Source organism: Puma concolor, chromosome A2 (assembly GCF_028749965.1).
Source record: "Puma concolor isolate L17-30 chromosome A2, mPumCon1.1.hap2, whole genome shotgun sequence".
NCBI classification, from domain to species: Eukaryota; Metazoa; Chordata; class Mammalia; order Carnivora; family Felidae; genus Puma; species Puma concolor.
In genome coordinates, this window is record NC_141668.1 from 45,927,029 (window position 1) to 45,943,850 (window position 16,822).

At 38.3% G+C, this 16,822-nt stretch overlaps 1 protein-coding gene across 11 annotated transcripts in view; it reads right to left on the minus strand.

Annotated features, from left to right (window-relative positions):
* BBS9 (Bardet-Biedl syndrome 9) overlaps positions 1-16,822 on the minus strand; it is a 454,270-nt gene that overhangs the window by 393,019 nt on the left and 44,429 nt on the right. The window contains exon 4 of one of the 11 annotated variants that reach the window (XM_086692957.1): positions 793-856. The exons of the other annotated variants lie outside the window; for them this stretch is intronic. The gene's annotated coding sequence lies outside the window, so the exon portion shown is untranslated. The remainder of the gene's footprint in view (positions 1-792; positions 857-16,822) is intronic. 11 annotated transcript variants of the gene reach the window in all.

Here is a 16,822-nt window from a genome sequence, read left to right on the forward strand (position 1 = left end):
AATTTTTTAGATTTTTTTTAAGTAATCTCTAGACCCAACATGGGGCTCGAACTCACAATCTCACAAGATTAAGAGTCGCACACTCTACTGAGCCAGCCAGGTGCCCCAGGATAATTAATTTATAATCTTTGTTACATGAAACCTACAGAGTAGCATTTCTCATAGTATAGTATGCTCATCTCCTGTGGCTACTGTATAAGAATTATCTGGGGTTGTCCATCAACTAATGAATGTATAGATGAAATGTGGTATATATCCATACAATGGAATTTAAACACACACACACACACACACACACATACACACACCAAAATTAGCTGGGATACTTTAAAATACAGATTCCTGGGCCCCACCCTATACTTTCCAAATCAGAATTTCTGGAAGGCCCTAGAAGCAACATTTCCAGTAAATCTTCCCAGAAAATTCTTTGCACATTAAAGTTTAGGAACCGTTGTTCAAAAGCAGTGGTTCTCAAAGTATGGTTCCCCACACAAGCAGTATCAGCATCATGTAGAAACTTGTTAGAAATGTAAATTCTTGGGCCCCACCTCTGTCCTACTAAATTAAAAACTGAGAGGGGCCCTATCAATCCATGTTTCAATAAGCCTTCCAGGAGATTCTGGTGGACACTAAAGTTTGAGAACCACTATTCTAGAGTTTTGTCTTTTCTCTGTATAGCAAACATGTGATTTTTGTCAGCCAACATCTGCTCCCAAATTCTATATGATCCAAACAGGACTAACTCAATCCACAACATCTACCAAAGAGCTAAGAACTTAACCAAGACCTTACCTATAAAAGTATATCATCTTCTGACTTTAGTGATGGGTTCATCCCAGTTATGAAATGAATAAGTCTTGGGGATAAAAGGCACAGCATAGAAAATACAGTTAGTGATACTGAAATAGCAATGTATGGTGACAGATGATAGCTATACTTGTGGTGAACATAGCATAATTTTACAGTTACTGAATCACTATGTTGCACACCTGAAACTAATGTAACATTGTATATCAACTACACTTCAATTTAAAAAAAAAGTTTAAAATGTTTTGAAATTTATTAAAAATAAAAATAAACTGGTAAAAAAATGCTCTTATAGTAATCATGGACTAACATAATGTTCATCTCCTTTCCCTCGAGAAACCATGTTAGAATGATAGCAATCCTTGCATCTGCCAAAATTAAGAATACCTTCATTCTCTCAGTAAAACCAATCCTATTGATAGCAATGAAAATGAAGCTGTAAGAAACTAAGAGACAAAGTCATGTCAAATGTTTATACTCCCCCATATTCCCATTAATTATCATGCCAAGTATTCAGATATTACTTGCCCTGCTGCCAACCGTGTGCCTGAGGTGGGATTACTCAACCGTCTGAACATTCACTGGGTCCCAGAGGTGAAATAACTCACTCAACTGTGGGGGCAGACAACCAAGCTTTTTGCCCATGACTTACAGCCAAGCTTCTGTAATCATGACCTGGCAAGCATTCTGACCCCCTTTATTATTATTTCACTCAGGGCAGAAATTAAGAGCCTGTGGAGACAGCCACTCACATTTTCTTTACCTGACTAGTGACTCTAAGGCATTATATCAAAAGAACTAGTATGACTTCCTTTTTCAAGATTGTTAATTAAAGACTATTATGTCCTCTTCTCCTCTAAAAAAAAAAAAACCCACCCCAAACAACAAAGAGTAAAATAAACAGACATAAACTCCTTCAAAGAACTCAAAAGACCTGTGGTAAGCCTAAGCACAATCTATGAAGATGTGAAGTGAACAGAGAAAAGGTAAACCATACAAAAGGACACAGCAAGGTCCATAAAATCCTAAAAAGGAATTTTACTCTGGAAGTAAAAGCACCAGAGAAAGTTGAGTAAGATGGGATATGAAAACAAGAGAGTTATTTAAAAACCTATGTAAGTAATACAAAACAGAAAGTATTAATCTCGGGGTGCCTGGGTGTGGCTCAGACGGTTAAGCATCTGACTTCGGCTCAGGTCATGATCTCATGGCTTTTGAGATGGAGCCCCATGACAGGCTCTGTGCTGACAGCTCAGAGTCTGGAGCCTCCTTCAGATTCTGTGTCTCCCTCTCTCTCTGCCCCTCCCTTGCTCATGCTCGCTCGCGCGCGCACTCTCTCTCTCAAAAATAAATAAACATTAAAATAAAATTTTTAAGAAAGTATAATCTCTGGAGAAGTTGAACTAAACTAGGGACCCCAGATTAGAGGAACCAGACATAGAATAGCGTGGGAATGGGGCAAGTACCTGAAAATACATGGATGAAGAAAAAGTCTACCATCCTGAATAGTCAATTCTCTAATTCCCTCCCCAACCATGAAACTGGGCTCACATTCCCCAGAAAGAAGTTAAGGAAACTCATAGAGAAAGAAGACCACCTATAGAGAAAGAAGAACCTCAAAGAACTACAGCTACAGATATCTGAGTACCCAGTAAAATAGCTAGGCAGTCCCCTAACTATCCTAAAGAAAAGCACATCAATTGACAAGCCCTAGCCCCAGGAACACACAGTTCAAAGAAATGCAAATCAAAACCACAGTGCAATGCCACCACACACACACCAGGGTTGCTATAATCAAAAAGATGGACAATAACAAGTATTAGCCAGGATGTGGAGAACCTCATTCTTGGGTGGAACCCTAATACATTACAAGTAGGAATGAAAATAGGTTCAGCAACTTTGTAAAAATGTTTGGCAGTTCCTCAAAAGGTTTAACAGAGTTATGATAAGACCCAGCTTTTCTACTCCTAGGTTTATATCCAAAAGAGAAATGAAAACTTGTGTATGAACGTTCATAACAGCATTAATCACAATAGCCATAAAGTAGAAAATCTAAATGTCCATCAAATATCTCTTCTCAGACTTTTGGTTAACATCAAGTATCTAAATTTTCATCAATTGGTGAATAGATCAATATAGTGTGGTATATCCATACAATGGAATACCGTTCTGCACTAAAAAGGAATGAAATACTGACACATGCTACAGTATGGATAAACCTGGAAAACATTACATAAGTGAAAGAAAGCCATCACAAAGACTTCATATTGTATGATTTCATTTATGTGAAATGTCCAAAGGTTTTCACAATTTCCTAAGTGTTGGGAGCAAGAAAAAGTGTCTTTTGTCATGTTAATGAGGTGACTTTTGGACCTCACCTAAGGATGGGGGCCGTTTTCAGGAGAACCAACCATATGACTAGAGGGTTGGAACTTTCATTCCTATCCCCTGACCTCCAGGGAGGGGAGAGGGGCTGCAGGTTGAATAGATAGCCAACAGCCAATGATTTAATCAATTGTGCCTAAGTAATGAAACCTCCATAAAAACCCAAAAGGACAGGGTTTAGAGAGCTTCCGAGTTGGTGAACACATGAAAATTTGGGGAGAGTGGCACACCTGGGCAAGACATGGAAGTTCCAAGCCCTTTCCCCATACCTTGCCCTAAGCAGCTCTTCCATCGGGCTATTCTGAAGTTATATCCTTTATGTAAAAAAACAAACAAACAAACAAAAATCAGTAATCTAGTAAGTTGTCTCTCTGACAACTTAATTAATTGAATCTAAGGAGGAGGTCATGGGAACCTCTCATTTATAGCTGCCATCAGAAGTATAAGTACCAACCTGGGCTTGGGACTGGTGTCCAAAGTCTAAGAAGGGAGTGGTGGGAACTTCCAATCTGTAGCTGGTGGGTCAGAAGCACAGGTACCAACATGAGTTTACAACTAGCATCTGAAGTGGGGAAGTGATTGGGTGGGATGGAGGTGGGGCGCAATCTTATAGAACTGACCCTTTAACCTGTAGAATCTGATACTATCTCCAGACAGTGTCAGAACTGAGTTGAATTGTAGTACCCCAGGCTGGTATCAAGAGAATTATTTGGTACTGCGTGGGAACCGTACCCCATCCCCACTCCACACAGTCCACTGAGTCTCAAAATCATTTTAATGGTAAGAGGTTTATTTTGGAGTGGTAAAAATGTTCTAAAATCGATGTGGTGATGGCTGCATAACTGTGCGACTATAATAAAAATCACTGAATTGTGTGCTTTAAATAGGCGAATTGTACGTAACTTATAGCTCAATAAAAATGTCTTGGGGGCGCCTGGGTGGCTCAGTCGGTTGGGCATCCGACTTCAGCTCAGGTCATGATCTCGCGGTCCGTGGATTCGAGCCCCGCGTAGGGCTCTGTGCTGACCACTCGGAGCCTGGAGCCTGTTTCGGATTCTGTGTGTGTGTCTCTCTCTGACCCTCCCCCATTCATGCTCTGTCTCTCTCTGTCTCAAAAATAAATAAATGTTAAAAAAAAATTTTAGGGGCGCCTGGGTGGCTCAGTCGGTTGAGCGGCCGACTTCGGCTCAGGTCACAATCTCGCGGTCCATGAGTTCGAGCCCCGCGTCGGGCTCTGTGCTGACAGCTCAGAGCCTGGAGCCTGCTTCAGATTCTGTGTCTCCCTCTCTCTCTGACCCTTCCCTGTTCATGCTCTGTCTCTCTCTGTCTCAAAAATAAATAAACGTAAAAAAAATTTTTTTAAATAAAAATAAAAATAAAAAAAATAAAAAATTTTTTTAAAAATGTCTTGAAAAAAAGACTAAACATGTAGATAGCCAAGGATGGCCAGCTAGCCAACTGTCTCCTTTCCTTCCTTCTTCCCACTTGTCATATATTCAGAAACTAGGTATTTACTGCCCATCGTCCTCAAAACAAAACAGAGAGAGAGAAGGGTTTTTCTCTTTAAAGAAATATGTACCTGGGGTGCCTGGGTGCTTCAGTCAGTTAAGCATCTAACTCTGGATTTTGGCTCATTTGCAGTTCATGCGTTGAGCCCGCCCACATGGGGCTCTAGACTAGAAGTGCAGAGCCTGTTTGGGATTCCCTCTCTCCATCTCTCTCTGCTCTCCCCCCCCCCCAAAATAAATAAATAAACCTAAAAAAAGAAGAAAGAAAGAAATATTGACCTGAGAAGAACTATAGTAATTAATACTGGTGCTAGTTCCTGTGAATGTATAGGCCTTTTCTCCTCATTCTGACATTTGAAGATCCCTAATTTAAACTAGCTCCTCATCCCCTCACTTTAAAGCTAAGCCAGCTGGTCAAAAGCCCAACCCAACTTTCATAGTACCATAGTACTCTTTCTATTGATTAGCCCTCAAAGAAAAACTGACAGTAAGATATTTGAGGAAGGCCAGCAATAAGAAAAGCCCAAGACACACACACACACACACACACACACCACCACCACCACCACCACCACCACCACCACCACCACCACCACCACCAAATAAAAATTACTCCAGGACAAAATTAGATAATTCAAAAGTAAAAAACCAGGGGAAAGAAAAATCTCATACCTCCAGATAACAGGAAGATAGGAAGCAGAAGGAATTGACAGATTCAAATTCAACAGTATGACTGAAAACCTAGAAAACTTGAGAAATTACAAGGCTATGAAGTGAAATGTAGGATTTTTTTAAAAAGAATCCCCTAAAACATTTTCCTTTGAGTAGCACAGGACATTGTAATCATAAAGAAGGAAATATGATCCTGGTATACTATACTGAACAATATTTACATAAAATACATAAAAGTATGTATTTTAACTTTTAGAATCATCTATAGAGAAGTCACAGAAGATTTAGTTGTAATTACAGACCAGTAGGTACATATTACTACTCTTGACAAAGCAAGAATAATAAAGGTGGAGTTGACAGAAATTGAGAGACTTAAGGTAGACAGTAATAATTGTATAGATAAAATAGCTAATGTGTCCGTTTTACAAAATGTGGAATCAAGGGATTGAAAGCTGATGGAATAAGAAATAGAAGTTTGGGGTGCCTGGGTGACTCAGTCAGTTAAGTGCCAACTTCGACTCAGGTCATGATCTCCCGGTTTGTGGGTTTGAGCCCCACGTTGGGCTCTGTGCTGACAGCTCAGAGCCTGGAGCCTGTTTCAGATTCTGTGTCTCCCTCTCTCTCTGCCCCTCCCCTGCTCACACTCTCTCACTTCCTCTCTCTCTCTCTCTCTCACTCACTCTCAAAAATGAATAAAATGTTAAAAAAATTTTTTATAAAAAAAAATTTTTAATACAACAACAACAAAAAAAAGAAATAGGAGTTTGAGTATCCTGTTTGTAGTTGAAGTGAGAGCAGCATTGGAAATTAGATAGTGATCTAACTGGAAAAAGGATACGAGAAAGGATGTGTCATTAATCAAAACTCTTGATCACTGTGGTACATCAATAGACAAAACCTAAATATGATGAATCCAATAACAGTGGTGTAATCACATTATTTAGAGATAAAGAGTTAACCATGAGGAAAAAAAAAAAAGCAGGGGGTGGGGGGAAATGATGCCTTCATAAGCTTGTCTGTACTATTTGACTTTTTGTCAAATGAATTGCACATGATTAAAAGTTATTCTGTGATCTTACAAGGTTTAAAATAAATGGTCTATTTTTAAATATGTAATAATATATCTTGCTAACATACTTCTAACATCTCTCTCCTAAACCTAGAAACTTCAACCCTGATTTTCTAACATCCCTGCAGTGGATTGGATATTAAAGGGTGTCATTAAAGTCCCCCACCTTCAATGAAAACAGTACATAAATGTGCATGGTATGTAATCATTTTTAAGTGAGAGAGAGAAGACAGGAAAATGAGTATGGAATAATATTTTAAAAGATAGATTACTGAAAAACCAAAAGGTAAAAGACTTATTTCTACTCCTCTAGCTCACTTCAATAACAGTGTGATAAATACAAAGAGCTCAACTATTCTATAATAAGCACTATATAAATCCTAAAACTCTACCATAATATATTAGACTTTAAAAAGCCAGAAAAATATAGCCATTGCCAGTTAATCTCAAAACTGGGGGAAATTTACAAGAAATATGGTTCTGGCATGTTAGAGGTCCCTAATTTTAGTGTCCTCATTAACTGAATAACCTATTAGGCACAGTGCCTACTAACTCATATCATTTGTCAAGCTTACATTTATTCCAATATAATTAATACACACTGATTCCCCTATAGATAATCTATTCTACACATTGACATCAAAACAATAGTTTTTAGGAAGTTGGGCAGGAAAAGCAAAAAGTAAGGGATGAATGATGGAGCCAATTTCCCAAGTTTCAAAAGAATTTGTCACCATCTTTCAAAAATAAAAGAACCATTGATTGGGTTCCCAAATTATATTATGTGTTGATCAATTCAAGAACAGCCTAATACTGCTGAGAAAAACCACAGAATAACAGGATTTTGAATAATCTTTCACTGAAAGGCCAAAGTTAAACATCATATTCCTTAAGAGAACTAGCAACGGTAGACATATTAACAGTGCTAGGCACTGTTTCTAATATATCAGGACCCACATTAAAACCACTGCTAAAGTCTAGGAATGGTCATAACAAATCTTTCAACCTTACAGCATAAAAGTCAGTTGATAATTTCTTTGTCTAACACCTAATAAAACTCATTCTTCCAAAATTGTGGAAAAGCTAAGCACAGTCCTCCCTTATTATAAAGTTTCCTGTTACAAAGTTGCATGGTTTACACATATGTTATACTTTATTATTTTTTTTAAAGCCCTCCTTATAACACCCTCTTTGTTGTAATGCTCAACATACTTTGCCTCCAGGCTAGATATATAATGAAAGCAAAATGAATTCAGACAGATTGTTGAGGAAAAAAGCTAGTTTCATTTTAGTAGTCTTTCTAAAGTCTTTTTACTTTCCATGTAGCTTTTCATCATCTCAGTGTTTTGTTCCCACTGAACCTTTTCCTTTTCTTTTTACATATTTCCTTTGGTAAATGAAAGATGATAGATTGTTAAAAACCAGTTTGTACTACCTTTGAAACAAGAACTTTTAATATACAACTCCTGCCTTCCAAAACCTTGTACAAATTTCATCTTTAAGACAATGAACTGTATAGGACTTAATCAACCAGCTGCAAAAAGCCATATGAAATCTTAATTTTCCACTCATACATTTTATATTCATAGTACTCTAAAATCATGAATATAACTTTCCAAATTAGTTTCTCAGTTATTGTTTCCATATTAAATAATACTGTCTTATTTTAGCAAAGATCTAGAAATGGTTTCTTATTCACAAATTTCAATGTAAGGAAATTTGGCTTTAAAACCCTGCTTACTTTTAGCTTAGGCACAAATACAGTTGAAATTAATATAATATGGGAGGACTTATTCTGATATACCAAGCTTATCATTTCTGATATTCTAAATTAGGCAAAAGTGACTTAAGTTATGTACTGTATGAAATACTGATGGTGCAAATTTTAGATCTTCAGAAGTTTAAGAAGTATTACATATGACACCATTTTTCCAGGCAAAGCATGCCCACTAATATAAGACTTCTATTCTTGCTATTTTTGAGTACTTAAAATTTTATAACAGTGAAAAAATTGAAAAAAATTAGCAATGTAATTTTTATATCATCCTACATATGTAAACACCCTAATTTTTATACTGTCCACATAAAGAATTATATAAGAATGTTCACAGCAATTTTATTCACATTAGTAGAAAACTGGAAACCACCCAAAGGTACATCAAAAAGATAATCTAATTAAAGTTTATTGCATATATTATTGCGTATATGTACACACACACACACACACACACGTATGTCAATAGATAGATAGATAGATAGATAGATAGATAGATAGATAGATAGATATCCTCTACCCAGAGTACTACTAATGTACTCTTAAAATAACTTTAACCTGGTAGTAGCCAAAAAACATTTGTTTTTCATATTAAGCATTAACATATATCTCTACCCTGTGTTTTAGAATTTAAATCTGCAGGCAAGAGTTGCCAGATAGAATGAAAAAGGGTTACTGAATCAATTTAATTCAAGAAAGACTGGGGGGTAGAGGAGGATTGTTCATTTCCCATGGCAATAAGTTTTGTAGATGAATATTTTAAACTGTTGGAACATTTTATATCATAGTGTCATTTAAGTAAAGTAGTTTTATGGTAATCATTTTCCTTCTCAATTGAGTAAAATATTTAATAGCTCAGTTACTCCACTGTTAAGAAGGGAATCATGATGAAACATATATATATATAGATATCAAAAATGGCTGTCAAATCCTATCAAAACTACCATATTTAACCTTTCTCTCGTCAAAGGCAGTCCTGACCACAAACATTTCCATAACACTTTTCCAGCCTTGGCATTCAGCCACCATGAAAGAAATTATTATTTTTTTCAAACAACACTAAGAAACTTAAAATATTCTTTTTAGCCCTTCCCCTCTTAGCCACAGTAGGCAAGGAGACATTTAACCACCAATTTCTATAGCATATATATATAGAAGGAATCAGAATTCACCTTTCAGGAAAAGTAACAACTTTAAATGATCACGTAAAAAATGAATTTGCAGACTACAGGGAACCCTCTTTATAACTTTCCCCCAGGAACTAAAGGTTTTATACAATGTAATATACAGGAAGACGCTATTTGAAAGTAACATTGTTTTATGGGTCTTGGACCAAAGATTTTATAAATGAATACCATATATATGAGAAAACCCAGCACAGGATGAGAATCAATCCTATTATCCCCTTGATCTTCCGACTTCTCACTGTGGATCCATAAAGGATCTTAAAAACAAATGAGGGACGTTCTCCAATATTATAAAACACCTACACTTTAATGCTTAGGCAAGGAATAGGAGCCAGCACGCCATAGGGATCCTTTTCTAACATTATTCTCTAACATTTTAACCATATCTGTTAGAAAATAAGGGCCATATGGTTCACTGGTGAGACAAGGGTTATCAAAACATTATCTGTTGATTCCCTATAAGAAAAATAGCATTAATCTTTTATTAGCACTAATATACCCATACAAAAAAGCAAGACTGTGTTCTGGCTGTTCATTCACCCCAGCTGAGCATATCAATTCACTCTCTGGATGACTATCAAAGAATCCAGACGGCTCTGGGAAGCACAGCCTCTCAGCAACCACATGTGGCCACTAATACATTTCCTTAGCAGACAAGAAAAAAAGCTTCAGTTTAGACAATTAGAAGTTATTTGAAGGCTGAGAATCTGATTATCTAGGGTTGCCTCAAGATGAGGCAAAAGGTGACTTACTTATTCTTCAGTTCACTGTTTTCTTTGGCGGGCTTTTTATTCCAAAGAATGCATGAATTTTTATTTATGTGACAATATAATCCCATACAAGCTTATAGAAGTCATTTGACGATTTAAAAAGTATTCCACCATGCTCGTATATATTATTAGTAAAATCTGTTCACCTCCTTTACTGACAATTATATCCAAACATACTGAACCTTTTATATACAGCATTTTCTTTCCACTTCAATCACAAATGTGGGACTACTGTGCTATCAGACCTTTATAGTCCATACCATGCCCATATTATGTCTACAATCTAACTTTAAACTTTCCTTGATAAAAATTCTACTTTTCTGAAGTTTCATTAGGTGAAGAAAAGCAAAGTAAAATAAGAGAACTGGAAGAATTCAAGGAAAATAAGCTCTCACAGGCACAGAGAGAAGAGAGATAAAGAGGGTTAAAGAGACAAAGAAATGTCTTTTATGCTAAATATCTAAGAATTTAAAGAATTATTAAAAACCAAAACCTTTTTTGATTTGTGAATATTATCATTAATACTCAATAATCCTGACTATCACATTTTATGCAAAAAGAAAACAAACATATTGATAACAAAAGGATGAATAATGTATAGAAACAAAACTCCAAATCGATGAAAAAGGTCAGTATTTCTTTTTTTTTTTTTTTTTTTTTTTTCAACGTTTATTTATTTTTCGGACAGAGAGAGACAGAGCATGAACGGGGGAGGGTCAGAGAGAGAGGGAGACACAGAATCGGAAACAGGCTCCAGGCTCTGAGCCATCAGCCCAGAGCCTGACGCGGGGCTCGAACTCACGGACCGCGAGATCATGACCTGGCCGAAGTCGGGCGCTTAACCGACTGCGCCACCCAGGCGCCCCTAAAGGTCAGTATTTCTACTGGTAAGCTTGGCCGGTATAAATACTGCCTCACTGGCATATGGGGAAATAATTTTGTGTAAAGGTGAATCCAGGAGGCCCAAGTAATCACCTCCACATTTACCACTACGGTAACTACTATAACCTATGCACTGTAGCAGTTAGTCAACATGTGCTTGCTAAAGAAGAAAACAAAACCCAGAAGCTGATTAGAATGAGTGTACTGTGGTAACATTTGTTTCTGAAAAGTAACCTTGAAAACCTGATGTGTATAACATCAGTTCTGCCCAACCACATGTCTATTTTGGTTCATTCACTCAACAAATACTACTTATCCCACTATGTGCCAAGCACTGCACAAGACATTAGCACATGATGAACAAAAGAAATGGTCTCTGCCCTCATTAAGCTTACAGAAAAGCCACCCTCTCCTTCCTCTCAAAGAATTCACACAGACCTTCTTTCTGACTTGGAAGGCAGTTGAATAAGTGGTAATGTATTACAAGGAACATGGGCTTTGGAATCAGACAACTCTGGATTCAAAGCCTCTCTATGCCCAGGTATGATCTACAGCAAGATCTTTATCTTTTCTGAGTTTCTATTTCCCAATATGGGAAATATTATTAAGTTACCTATCTTACAGGGTTAAATACAATAGCACAACATATAGGAGATAATAAACAGTAGCATTCTCTCCACATAGTCTTCTCTATAAATAAATATAAACATTCCTGCTAGAAGATCAATCCACAGGAGACAAAAACATTAAAACTCTGATGACAGAACTTTCTAAGCTTAGAGGAAACAGAATAAATTATACAGGAAAGGAACAATTTGACATTAAAATACACACACATACACACACACAACATAAAACCCTAGAATAATATGGTGAAAAGACATTCACATCATGTACAAAAAGTAATCTGTACTAAATAAATAGCTCACACCAAAAAATAAAAGATTATCTATCCAGATGTCTACCAGCATCATCCAAACAATTGAACTGTTGAATCCACAAGAATTTTTATGATAAACATCCATTTTTCAAATCTGGCAGCCCAAGGACTATTTTCAAAAAACACTTTCAAAAATATAACACTGGATTAAACAACAAGTAAATAAGCCAACGACAAAGCATAAGAAATATGGGGCGCAGTCGGTTAAGCGTCCGACTTCAGCCAGGTCACGATCTCGCGGTCCGGGAGTTCGAGCCCCGCGTCGGGCTCTGGGCTGATGGCTGAGCCTGGAGCCTGTTTCCGATTCTGTGTCTCCCTCTCTCTCTGCCCCTCCCCCGTTCATGCTCTGTCTCTCTCTGTCCCAAAAATAAATAAACGTTGAAAAAAAAAAATTTTAAAAAGAAATATACACCAGCAGCAGTGAAACAAGGGAAAAGACCCAACCTCATCCCATATCTTCAAAAAATGATGATCATCAAGAAAAGTATGTTTCCAAGAATCTTCAGGGCTAGACTTTGTGCATTTTGTGAAGGTGCTAACTAGACTCCACTTAAAGAGGAGGGGTGATGAGGTCATGAATAACCAAAATTCTGAAAACCTTACTAAAATTCTCTAATTTAGAGAAAGACAGATCCAGAGGGGATGTAGACAGCCTGGAGAAATCAAAATGCCCAGAAAAACAACTACCTTCACTACAGTCCCTTTCCACGAGATAAGAAAAATAAATTTTACCATGTTGGTGTTTTTGTGCAAAAATAAAGGTAACAGTAAAAGCCACAGACCATAAAAACAGCAGCCAGGTTAAAGATCTCCACAATGATGAGGAGTGGAAGACAGGCTAGAGATGGAAATGCCACATGAGGCTTCACACACACCCACAAGGAACCAGAATAAAAAGGGGGAAGGGGGTGACAGGAAGAAAGAAAGGGGGGAATGGAAATGGAGCCTGGTGAGATAGTCAAACAGAAGAAGGAGCAAATGGAGCTGACTCTGAGGAAACCTGGTGAGGAAGCCACAGAGAAGATCCAAAGTCTGAGAACATCCTCCCTACCTTCCAAGATAACAAGTTACAGACCATCCAGGTAGAGGGAACAGTGATTCAAGATACCTCAGAAAACCACAAAAGACAGGGCTGAAGCCAGATTGTCCAGGAAGGCTTCCATAGCCACAGATACCCCCTCCACCTCCTCTCCCATCCATACTTCCCCCACAGACAAGAAGCAGGCAGAGACACTGAGCAATATATAGCTCTCAAATCAGGGTGTGAAAAAGGAAAACAAACTTGTCTTTGACTGGTTGGGAGCAAAAGGAAGGAAAATTCACCAGCACCATAAAAAGCAAGCTGGCCCAGACAGAGTTGGCCAGGCTAGGGTTGAGCAAGATAAAAAGAGATTGGCCTGGTAAATCCACAAACACAGTATAGGAAAATAGCAGGGAGAGTGAGAGAGAGAGATAACATACAAACAATACATGGAAAGAAAACAAAACCTAGAGTCAGAAGAAAGTCCTCTGAAAACATTTCACACTACTGAGCAATTTAATAAATGTATGAATTAAACAAAACAAGAATCAATGACAGGGTGATACAGGAGGCTACAAAACTGAAACAAACAGAAACAAACAAAACCCTAGCAATATATACATATATATGAAATACAACATTATCATAATTGAGAGACCATTTGTTATCAACTGAGACATGGTTATGGTGTCATCTACCAAATCTCAAATAATCAGTGGATGATCCACATAATACGACCAGGATGTAAAAGGAAAAGATCCAAAAAGACCCTCAGAGATGACTTCATGTAAGGAAATCTCAAATTTCATTGAACAAAGTCATTTACAAGTGATGGTCCAAGTATACAGGCTGAAAACGGAACCTGAAAAGGCAAAGTAGCAAGAACAAGCAAAAAGCATTGATGACTAGCAGAAGTGCTATTATACATGCTCCCCATTAGTCCCAGAGTACTGACACAGGATACTCCCCATCAGTCCTGGAGTACTGATACAGGGTACTCCCCATTCTCCTGCAGACACTGTTACCAGACATCCTGAGCTGTGACTGGACATACCCTATGTGCAGCTCAAGAGGGCTTCCCCAGAATATAAAATGTGCAGAGGTTTAAAATCACTATATGGTGGCACCTGGGTAACTCAGTCAGGTAAGCATCTGACTCTTGATTTCGACCCAGGTCATGATCTCACCCCTCGTGAATTTGGGCCTCCTTTGGGCTCTGTGTTGATAGCATGGAGCCTGCTTGGGATTCCCTCGCTCCCTCTCTCTCTCTGCCCCTACCCTGCTTGTGCTCTCTAGCTCTCTCTCGCTCTCGCTCTCTCTCTCTCATAATAAATAAATATTTTAATTTTTTTAATGTTTATTTATTTTTGAAGGAGAGACAGAATGTGAGCTGGGGAAGAGCAGAGAGAGAGGGAGACACAGAATTCAAAGGAGGTTCCAGGCTTTGAGCTGTCAGTACCCAGGTACCCCAATAAATAAACATTTTTAATTAATTAATTAATTGATTAATTAAAATCACTGTATAAAAGTTACTTGCCATTTTATTTTTTTTTTAATTTTTTTTTCAACGTTTATTTATTTTTGGGACAGAGAGAGACAGAGCATGAACGGGGGAGGGGCAGAGAGAGAGGGAGACACAGAATCCGAAACAGGCTCCAGGCTCTGAGCCATCAGCCCAGAGCCTGACGCGGGGCTCGAACTCCCGGACCGCGAGATCGTGACCTGGCTGAAGTCGGACGCTTAACCGACTGCGCCACGCAGGCGCCCCAATTACTTGCCATTTTAAAGGAAAGGCCAGTTTGGGGCGCACCTGGGTGGCTCAATTGGTTAAGCATCCAACTTTGGCTCAGGTCATGATTTCACAGCTCATGGGTTCGAGCCCCTCGTCAGGCACTATACTAACAGCTCACAGCCTGGAGCCTGCTTCGGATTCTGTGTCTCCCTTGCTCTGCCCCTCCCCTGCTCACGCTCTCACTTTCTCAAAAAAATAAATAAAACTTTAAAAAAAATAATTGACAGATGAAATATATCCATCACCAAATATTTGGGAATATCATATACCATGCTATTTTTTCCATTTATAGCTAAACACAAGTAATATGAGGTTTTTTTCTGTTTGCTAGTAAATCCATCATGTTTTCAACTGATACAAACTGAAGACCAATATTTAACAAATTCTTCAACTGACTCCAAGATATTATAGTCGTATGAAGTAAAAGCTTTGCTAAGAAATATGTCTATTTCACATATTTATTGCCATTACTTACATACATCCCATATCATATAGCACCAGACTTCCCATGATAAACATATTTTTTCAATGATAGTGCCATTTTGATGGTGAGATAGTTAAATTCCAGAAATATAAAATTACTCTGGGTTAACTAAGGTTGAAATATTCTGCTATAGTCTACACTGATATGTAATCAGTGGTTCTATTTAGGAGATAGTGCTAAATCATTTTTTCCTCCTGTCTACAGGTTCATATGTTTAGAATATTCCCTTATGAACATGATTACTTTTATAATAAAAGTATACACATTTTGGTGTGGAGAGCATTGAAAGAGAAAAAGATGAAGTAAAAATCATGCCCTACATCATTTCGAGTTTCAATTTATCTATAAAGAACTTGGAACATGCCACCAAATCTAACATGGACTAAACCCAGAACTAAAAACGTGACAAATGACCTTGAAATGCATTCAATTAAATGAAACTGCAACAAATCTCTAAATACAAACAAACATTCGGAGCAATTATCCCCTACAGTGTGGCCAGAATGAGACTGCATGCAGCCCAAAGCAGAGCACTCTTCAACTGCTCATCCCCTGCCTCCTCCAGTCCACATACACCTTTCAAATCACCACTGCTTGCCTCTTCTGTCACTTCTAAAAGAGCATCCCAGGAAGGCTCTAGGAGAGAATGTGAAGGCAAAAGGAAGATGGACATTTACAGTGTATTGGCTCCCCAGCACCTCTTTTGCCCTATTCAGTTAATGTTACATACATTGGTTAAAGGTGGCCGCTATATATTGGCCCCTTGTTTAGTACCTCACAGCAGGCTGGTCATGAATGTGAACTCAAAGCCCTCAGATGCAAAACTCTAATTTTTACACCTTCAGTTGCTTTTTTTTTTTTTAATTTTTTTTTTCAACGTTTATTTATTTTTGGGACAGAGAGAGACAGAGCATGAACGGGGGAGGGGCAGAGAGAGAGGGAGACACAGAATCGGAAACAGGCTCCAGGCTCCGAGCCATCAGCCCAGAGCCTGACGCGGGGCTCGAACTCACGGACCGCGAGATCGTGACCTGGCTGAAGTCGGACGCTCAACCGACTGCGCCACCCAGGCGCCCCTCAGTTGCTTTAATTATAGACCAAATAAGCATATTCTTAGCCATTTATAGCATGCCTGCAGTGCATACCCTGCAAAAATGAACAAACATTTACTAGCCATAGATAAGACAAATCCTGGAGCTACAGAAGTCACTGTTGCCCTCCAAAGCTTCCTGATCAGGACTCTTCATCTTGTATCTGAGGATTATTGCCTAGACATACAGCCCCACTCTCTCCCCAAGGAGTTTCCTTGCCTGCTTCCCTTTATAGGTGGTGGTCCCCTGCCACAGGCTCTGGAAAACTTCCTGCTGTTAAGGACTTACCCTCGAATGCAATCTTGTCAAAGCAACACCCAAATAAAGTTCACTGTGGGCTACTGACATCTCATAGTCATGCCTTTTTCCTTGATCAATTCCAAAATCCTCAAACTCACCACAGTTGATTATTCACCTATATTCCCCCAAAGGTCCACCCC